The following is a 10,033-nucleotide window of genomic DNA, read 5'->3' as shown; positions in this document are numbered from 1 at the left end:
GAAAACTAAAAAATCAGACAGACAGTTATACTACAACAAAAAGCAACCAATAAAATGGCTCACTTAATGATAGAATCAGGTATGGAAATATCGATAATTACATTAGATCTCAATGGATTAAATTCTCCAATTAAGAGACATAGACTAGCTAAAAAGAATAAAGAAAAAAAAAAAACAGAAACCCTCTATCTGTTGCCTACAAAACACTCAACCTATTGATAAAGACATATATAGACTAAAAGTAAAAAGCTGGAAAAAAGATATTCCATGCAAATGGAAATCAAAAAAAGCCTGGAGTAGCCATAGTGATCTCAGATAAAGTAGATTTCAAGATAAAGACTGTAAGAAGAGACAAAGAAAAGCCCAGGTTCAGATGGCTTCACTTCTCAATTCTACAAAACATTTAAGAGTTAACCCCTATCCTACTAAAATTATTTCTAAAGATTCAAAAGGAAGGAAACCCTCCAAATTCAATTTATGAAGCTTCCATCATCCTCATCCCCAAAACAGATAAGGACATGACAAAAAAGGAAAACTACAGACCAATATCATTGATGAATATAGATGCGAAAATTCTCAACAAGATACTCGCAAATCGTATCCAACAACATATAACAAAGATCATTCATCACGACCAGGTAGGCTTTATACCAGGGATGCAAGGGTGGTTCAATATACGCAAGACCATAAATGTAATACACCACATTAACAGAAAGAAAGATAAAAACCATATGATCATCTCAATTGATGCGGAGAAAGCGTTTGATAAAATACAACATCCTTTTATGATTAAGACTCTCAGTAAGATTGGTATAGAAGGGTCATTTCTGAACACAATAAAAGCAATCTATGAAAAACCTACAGCTAATATTATACTGAATGGGGAAAAGCTGAAAGCTTTTCCTCTGAAAACAGGTACTAGGCAAGGCTGCCCACTTTCTCCACTGCTCTTTAATATAGTACTGGAAGTCTTAGCTATTGCAATCAGAGAAGAGAACAGTATTAAAGGCATTCGAATAGGCAAAGAAGAGTTGAAAATATCTTTATTTGCAGATGACATGATGGTATACTTAGAAGACCCAAAGGTATCCATGAAAAAACTGCTTGAAGTAATAAGTGAATACAGTAAGGTGGCAGGATACAAAATCAATATCCAAAAATCTATAGCATTTCTATTTATGAACAACAAGTTGAATGAAGCAGAGCTGAAGAAAGGAATCCCTTTCACCGTAGCCACAAGATGTATAAGATATCTAGGGATAAACCTAACTAAGAAAGTCAAAGACCTTTATAAAGAAAACTACGAGAATCTTAAAAAAGACATTGAAAGTGACATAAAAAAGTGGAAGGACATCCCATGCTCCTGGATTGGTAGAATTAACATAATCAAAATGGCAATTCTACCCAAATTAATCTACATGTTTAATGCAATTCCAATCAAAATACCAGAGATATTCTTCAGAGATCTAGAAAAGACAATTATAGAATTTGTCTGGAACCATAAAAGACCTCGTATTGCAAAAGCAATCCTGCGTAAGAAGAATGGAGTAGGAGGCATATCACTCCCTGATCCCAAGATATACTATAAAGCTGTGGTCATCAAAACAGCATGGTATTGGCATAAAAACAGACATGTGGACCAATGGAAGAGAATAGAGACCCCAGAAATAACTCCCAAAGCTTATAGCCAACTGATCTTTGACAAAGGATATCAGTCAATCCATTGGGAAAAGGAAAACCTCTTTAGTAAATGGTGCTGGAAAAACTGGGTATCCACCTGCAGAAAGATGAAACTGAACCCCCATCTTTCACCATTAACAACAGTCAACTCAAAATGGATCAAAGATCTGAACCTAAGACCTCAGACAATAAAACTACTTGTGGAAAATGCTGGGGAAACTCTGGGAGACATTGGAGTAGGCAAAGACTTCTTAAATAAGACTCCCAAAGCACAGGCAATAATCCCTAAAATAGACAAGTGGGACTATATTAGACTAAGAAGTTTCTGCACAGCAAAGGACACAGTAACAAGTGTGAACTGCAATCCTCAGAATGGGAAAATATTTTTTGTTAAATATGCCTCAGACAAAGGACTGATAACCAGAATACAAAAGGAACTCAAGTGCCTTATGCAAAAATAATGACTAACCCAATTAAAAGATGGGAAAATGAGCTGAACAAAAATCTCTCTAAGGAAGATATATGAACATCCAAAAAGCATATGAGGAAATGCTCAACATCCCTCATCATAAGGGAAATGCAGATAAAAACCACAATGAGATACTACCTAACCCCTATCAGAATGGCAAAGATTAAGAATATAAGAAAGGATGTACAAACAGAAGAGGTGAATGTAAATGCCAGATGTGGGGGTGTATGGATGAGAGGGGCCTGGGGAAGAACATTTGGAGGAGGGATACAGAGACAGCATTGTTGAGACAGGGAGGTAGTGTTGCTATATTTTGATCATCTAGACCTGGGAGAAATGTTCATATATTGAAATGATCACCTTGTAAGCTAAATAACGTAATTGAATATACTAAAAAAATGTAAATAAAAAAATTAAAAAGTGATAAGTGTTGGTGGGGGATGTGGTGAAAAACGAACCCTCCTACACTGTTGGTGGGAATGTAAACTGGTTCAACCACTGTGGAGAACAATATGGAGGTTCCTCAAAGATCTGCAAATAGAACTACCATTTGATCCAGCAATCCCACTTCTGGGTATCTACCCGAAGGACAGGAAAACACTCAGTTGAAAAACTGTTTGCACATCAATGTTTATTGCAGCATTATTCACAATTGCCAAGACATGGAACCAACCTAAATGTCCACAAACTGATGAATGGATTGAAAAAGTGTGGTATATATACTTATGGAATACTTCAGTCATAAAAAAATAACAAGACCCTGGCATTTGATAGAAAGTAGTCATATATGGAGAATCTATTGCTGAGTGAAGTAAGCCAGGCTATGAAAGAAAGATATTGTATGTATCCACTTAATATATACCAACTATCCACACTCTATGGTAGAGAGCAAAATATGGGAGGACATAAAAGCAGTGAAAGTTCTTAATGAGAATAAGACAGTGTGGAGTGGGGGGGAAGTGAAGAGAAGAGGATAGAGAAAGATAGCACGAGAACAAATAGAGAGGTAGGATGTTAGTGGGAAAGAGATATGATTTATCACCTGTTGATGATGACATGTATAGTATTCTCAACTGGACTGGTCTGAGAAATATTTCATAATAGGTAAAGTCTTTTTACAAGCAATATGAGAAATAGTGATTGACTGTTTAAAAAATAATTAGAATAATAATAATAATGAAAAACATAGAAAAGATATTGAATGATGAAGTGGGGAGATTAATGTCTCTGTATTGACTGACATGCATGGCATTCCCTTTTGAAAAAGCAATGTAATACACTGTAAAGTTATATGTAATCCAATGTAATATAAAGAAGATTATTATGATAATAAAAATAAATTAAAAAATAATAATAATGTGGAATTTCCTTGTAATAAACTCGATATTAAATTCACACTGTTACATTTTTATTATTGTTACCATTTTTCAGTTCCAGAAAGTCTGTTATGATAAAGGAAGAGCTTTACATTTATGTAACCCCTCAATTTCTTGTTAGTTCACCTGTTTGTATGAGTGTGGAATGATGGAAAGACAGCTATGAGCCTTTGGAATGGTGGCTCTGTGCTTGGTCTCTGAAACTGAAGGTGCAGCGAGTCTCTGCCAGCTGCACAGGCAGGACAGGCATTTCTGGGAGATCAGCATGAGGCTCCTGACCAGGTGCTCTCATGGGCTCAACTTACTTACTGAGGAAATACCAAGCATGGTACTTGAACACATAGACGTCTGTAATTCTGTTAAATGTGTAGGTTATAAAGTCTGTAAGTAAAAGTGCATGAATCATTTACTATTATTTTTCATGCCCTGAAAGAAAAAATTACTCAATAAGAGAGTGCTTTCAGGGTCCTGGGTTTCTGAATTATCTGGACCAGCCAAGAAAAGGATGAGCAAAACAGCTGTGCAGACAAAGATCTAGTGGAGGGCACCTGTAATGCTACACAGGTTACATGAGTTTCCTTCGTTCTAACTCATAATGACCAAGTGTTACACTTAAAAATATTAAGATTTAAAAATATGGTCTATAAAAATAGTAGAGAGTACCTGTTAATACATAAATAGCACAGCACTTTTATACAACAGCAATCAAATGCATTATAAATGATTTTAAATAATACACTATTTATATTGAAAACTACAAAGCACCTGGGAATAAATCTAGCAAAATGATGAATTCACTGAAATATCCACAAAAAGATCATAATAATGAAAATTTCGTCCTAGTATTTTTTTTTGAGAGGTTTTTGCTATGGGTGCATGCGGTCACCAGAGAGACAGAGAGAGACAGAGAGACAGAAAGCGAGAAATCAACCCCTGGGGGAATGGCCAAGTTGCAATCTCTTCTCCTCCATTCTCTTGGGATCTTGGGCACACACACACACATGCCCAGCATGAGTTTAGGCCACCGGGTCCAGGATTTGAATCGTGGTCAACTACATGGGAGTTCAGTGACATAGCCATTATGCTAACTGCTGGTCCCTCATCCTAGTATTTTTAGGATGTCACATCTCCTAAGCTGATTTATAGATCTGAGTCAACTTTAATGCAAATTTTTCAAGGAACTTGGAAACATGATTCTAAGTGTGCATGAAAATGAAAAGGGGCAAAATAGTCAAGAAGTCAAAAAAAAAAAAAAAGACTAATGGATAGTAGTGATTTTAATAGATGTCTAAAAGATCTGTGATTAAATACAGGCAGAGAGAAGACACTGATGAATGGAACCAAGGGAAGTTTAGAGACAAAGTCACACACACAATCTTGCTATGTATCAGTCACCATGTTATTAAGGGAAAAGGAGAAGTAGTTTATAAATTGAACTGGAAAATGGACTATAAAATAGAAATCAGTGAATTAGTGGAATCTCTAATTCATACGATATGCAAAACTAATACCAAATAAAGACTTAATTGTTCATTTTTTTTTTTAGTTTTATCAACAGTACTAGGGAGAAATGATCACCTGTTGAAATATCCATTTTGTAGGACAAATACTAATGTGATCAAATGTATGGAAGAAAATGAAATTAAAAATTTAAAAAAATAAAAGGAAAAAGAAAGTGCACTTGAGTACTAACAACAACAACAAAAAAGTATCTTCCCTGGCACTGGGTCTCTATCATTTTCTTTAAGATGTCCTTTAATGAGCAAAAGTACTCAATTTTAATATAGTTGAATTTATCATAAGTTTATGTTGTGGGTAGCAGTTTTGAATCATATACGATAAATATCTTCCCATCCCAAGGGAACAAAGGAAATTTCCTGTATTCGTTTCTAAGAGTCATATTACCACTTTTGCTAGAGATTCTAAAGATAACCACAATTTCTTATAGATTTGGCAATTTCATTAGCTATGACTAGCAGTCATAACACATATTTGTGAGTGGGAATTCCTCACCAAGGTAATGTAATATAGCCACAAAAATATCTATCCTCATTAGGTATGCAGCTGGTAAGTCTAAGTCTAGTGAAAAGTTTCATATTATTGGTATTAGTATTCAGTCTCAGAGGAGTTGTAAACTGGGAAATCTTCACTAAATTTTACTTTTCTAAACTAACCAAGGGTTATAGAGCAGGATAACTGTCAAGAGACTCAGCTTTCTGGGTGTCCTGGTGTTTTGTAGGCTCTGACTCACGTGGGCATGGTTTCATGCTGGTGTGATTAATTCACAGTTTGATTCTCACTGTCAATTAAACACAGAGCTTCTTAACATTCAGCAATTCTCAGGAAATGGTTCTCTAAGTCAGAGTTCTTTTATCAGGCATGTTAGCATGAGAAAACACCTCCTTCACAGCCTTCCTAAATCAATGTAGTCAAGGTTGACACAAATGAGTCTATTATGATTCTGAAATTTTTCACATTTTCTTCTCTTGACCAAGATTTCTCCCTTAGCATTGTCGAACATTTATCCTATGATCACGCTACAGTTGTTCCTTGGTGCTGGGATGAACCTGTTCTACTTGATAGTCCAGTTATCCCATGCTGGAGGAAGTGAGTGAAGATTAAGAGTCAGTGTCAAAAGCCTTTTTTTTCGGCCACAGTTGAGCAACAATGGAGTCTTGAAAGGAGTGACACTCAGCCTAAGTGTACTTGAAGTACATTTATCTTAAACCTTTCTTGAATCTACAATTAAGACCTCTTTTTAGAGTCTTTCTATGGGAATCAATTTTGAAACCAAATGTGAGCCTCGTCTCATATTAGTACCTACAACTATTCTGGTTCTGGCAGCCACGGGTAGTTTTGAGTAGTAATTCACATGATTGCTGCTATTCACAGCACTGTTACTGCCAACTAAGTCTGGATGCTGCTATTTGCTGTCAATGAAATCAGATGTAGGGACTTGAAATGAGTTTATTTCTATAACTGGTTACAGGAAGACAGGCAGCAAACACTATTGAAATGTTTTCTATAGTTAAATCTTTATTTTGAGTTAATTTTTGTAAATGGTGAGACATGGGGATCCATTAATAGTTTTATACCTCAGTAAATAAGTATTCTTTTTAACTTGCACCATTGGTTAAAAACAATACATTTTCTCTACTTGGTTGTCTTGTATCTTTTGTCAAAAATTAGTTGATATGTCATTGGACTTATTTCTAGTTTACGTATTTTGTTTCATTTTTCCACGTGTCTGTTTTGGGGCCAGTCTATGCTGTTTTTGTTATTATGGCTTCATAATGTATTTTTAAGTCAAGTAGTGAGGTACCTCCCTTTGCTGATTTTGTATAGTATTGTTTTAGTACTATAAGGTCTTTTGTGATTTTTAACAAATTATATGATGTTCTTATTTCTTTGGAGAACGATGCTGTAACAAGAGAAATTGCATTCAGTTTGTAGATCTGTTTGGTTAGTATTGACTTTTCATCTCCCCTATTTATGCACTTGCAGGAGAGAGATACAGGGAAGGTGAGAAATCACCCTTGAGGGAAGGAGACCAAGCTATAATCCCTTCCTCATTCTCCTCTCTGAATTTTGAGCATACACACACATAATACCTGCATGATTTTCAAACTACCAAGTCTGCAACCCAAACCATGGTTGGCCATGTGGCTTTCCAGTTCCTTAACCACCACACCACCTGCTGGCCTCCAGTTTTGGCATTTTAAATTCCAAGCCATAAGCAATAAGTTTATTTCCTTGTTTAGGTGCTTCTCTTTCCATTTCTTTATTTGAATTTTTATAATATTTATAGTAGAGATCTTTTACATATTTAGTTTGATTTATTTCTAGATGTTTTATTTTATTGTTTGTGGTTAGAAATGTAATTGATTTTTTTCATTTCTGTCTTAATTTTTCACTATTAGAATACAAAATGATTGCAGGTTTTTAACATACAAAAGTATGTTAATTTTGTATCCTGCAACTTTGATGAATTTGTCATCTAGGAGACTTTTTTTATTTTTTATCATATTTGAGTGTTTCTCTTTTTCTATGTACATATTGATGTCATCAATTAGAAACTACTTAATCACATTTTTAAAAATCATGCCTTTTACTTCATTCTCCTATATGATTGATTTGGCCAGGACCTCCAATACTCTGTTGAATAGTAATGGACAAAGTGGACATATTTGTCTTGTTCTGGTTTTGAGAGAAAAATAAAAAAAACTTTCAGTTTTTTCTATTTAATTGTAGATCATCATTTACATACATTCTTTTCATTTTTAATAGTTACTTTTTTCTTTCTTCTGATAGTTTGGACTGTTTCAAAGGCTATATGTTTAAGGTCAGACAGTCTTTCATCTGCATGGTCCAAGCTATTGTTAATACTATGTAGAGAATTTTATGTTTTCTTTTTCTTTCTTTTCTTTTCTTTTTTGGAAGAGGTTTTTGCTATAAGGTGTGAGCACTCACCAGAAAGACAGAGAGACAGAAAGCAAGAAATCACCCCACAGGGGGAATGGCCACACTGTGATCCCTTCTCCTCCTTTCTCCACTTAGGATCTTGGGCACACATGCATATGTGCCCAGCATGAGTTTAAGCCACTGGGTCCAAGACTCAAACCACAATGGACTACATGGGAGTCCAGCGACATAGACATTGCATCAATGGCTGGTCCCTAGAATTTTACATTTTCTGTATTGTATTGTTCAATCTCAGGATTTCAGTTTGATTTTTATTTAAGATTTTGAACTCTATTTAACCGTTCTTCCATGTTATGTATTGTCTTTGATAAAAAATGTTTTTGTATGTCCTCTTATATCTCATTGAGTTTTGTTATCAATATTCGTTTTTATTGTTTATTTTCTTCCTTTTTAATTTCAAGTTCTTTTATACATTTGATCACATTACTTAGCTTGCAAAATGAATATTCCAACATGTACTCTTTTCACCAGTCTGGTTGACATTACTATGAAGTTATTTTCAACAGATAATACACTATTTCTTTGTCCCACAAATGCTTTGCCTCTCTATTTTTCTCCTTCATGTCTTTCCTCAGACTCTACTCTTTAACCCACCCTCTTCCCACACTATAGCTGGTATTCACAACCATTTGCTATATTTCTATATCCTTTAGTCATTCAGTTTCAGTCATGGAGTGCAGACACTTTTGAATATATTATGTTAAGACATACACTGTCTCTACTTCATAGCCTGGCTTGCTTCACTCAGCTGTTAGTCTTCCATATTTTCCAAAACCCAAAATTTTTTTTTTTTTTTTTTTTTTTTTTATGGCTGAGTAGTGTTTCATAGAGTATATATGCCACAGTTTTTCAGTCCATTCATCTGTTCATGAGCATTTGGCTTGGTTCCATTTCTTAGTAATTGAAAGTAATACCTCAATAGACATCTATGTGCAAAAATTTTCCAATTAAGAATTGTTCTGTCCTTTAAATAGATACCAAGGAGTGAGATTGCTGTATCTTATGGTGGTTCTATTTGTAGATTTCTGAGGAATCTCCAAATTGTTCTCCACATTTTTGGACTAAGAGACTTCCCCTTTCACCATATCCCCACCAACCTTATCATTTTTGTTTTCTTAATCTTAGTCATTCTGATTGGGATTAGTTGGTATCTCATTGTTGTTTTGATCTGTATTCCCCTTACACTGAAGAATTGAACATTTTTTCATATGCTTACTTGCTATTGAGCATTTTTTCATATGCCTATTTGCTATTTGTATGTCATCCTTATAGAGTAGGTTTTTCAATTCATTTTTCCAACTTTTAATAGGGTTGATCATCTTTTATTAGGACAGCTGCTTGAGTTACTTGTGTATTCTGGTTTTCAACCCCTTATCTGATGGATAGTTTACAAAAATATTTTTCCCTTCTGATGTATGTGGATTCACACTAATTATTGTGTCTTTTGTCATGCAAAAAATTCTTAGTCTGATATAATACCAATTCTATTTTGGGGATTATTGAGATTATGCTTTGTGGGTCTTATTTAAGAAGTCTTTGTCTACCCCAATGTCTGCCAGAGCTTCCCCCGTGTTTTCCAGCAGAAGTTTTATAGTTTGAGATCTAAGGTTTAGATCTGTGATCAACTTTGAGTTGATTATTGTCAATGGTTTGAGGTAGGGGTTCAGATTCATTTTTCTGTGGGTGGATATCCAGTTTTTGCAGCACCATTTGCTGAAGAGGTTTTCCTTTTCCCACTGGATTGACTGGTATCCTTTGTCAAAAATGAGTTGGCTAGCGGCCCTTATCGAAGCTGCAGTTGCTTCCGCGTAGCCGCTGTGGTCAAAGAGGAGCCCAGAGTGAGTTTCCTCGACAGTCGCCGTCCGGCTTGCCGTGGCCGGTCTGCAACATTGTGGGGAAAGACAGCCATGGGCGCAGCCGGGGCAGGCAGGAGGCCGGGGCTCGGGAAGGTCGTTGGGGACAACCCTGCTGTGTCTGCCATGCAGGGGGACGAGCCCAGGCGGCAGCCACGTCTCCGGGGGGGGAA

At 35.7% G+C, this 10,033-nt stretch overlaps 1 non-coding gene across 1 annotated transcript; it reads left to right on the top strand.

The window, feature by feature from the left end:
• Positions 1-9,782: 9,782 nt before the first annotated feature.
• On the top strand, positions 9,783-9,914 carry LOC114005659 (small nucleolar RNA SNORA16B/SNORA16A family). Its single transcript, XR_003547495.1, has one exon. It is a non-coding gene; the product is annotated as a small nucleolar RNA SNORA16B/SNORA16A family (small nucleolar RNA).
• Positions 9,915-10,033: the final 119 nt, after the last annotated feature.

Source organism: Tupaia chinensis, unplaced genomic scaffold (genome assembly GCF_000334495.1).
Source record: "Tupaia chinensis unplaced genomic scaffold, TupChi_1.0 Scaffold144217_1, whole genome shotgun sequence".
Classification (NCBI taxonomy): Eukaryota; Metazoa; Chordata; class Mammalia; order Scandentia; family Tupaiidae; genus Tupaia; species Tupaia belangeri.
This window is presented reverse-complemented; position numbering and strand designations above follow the sequence as displayed.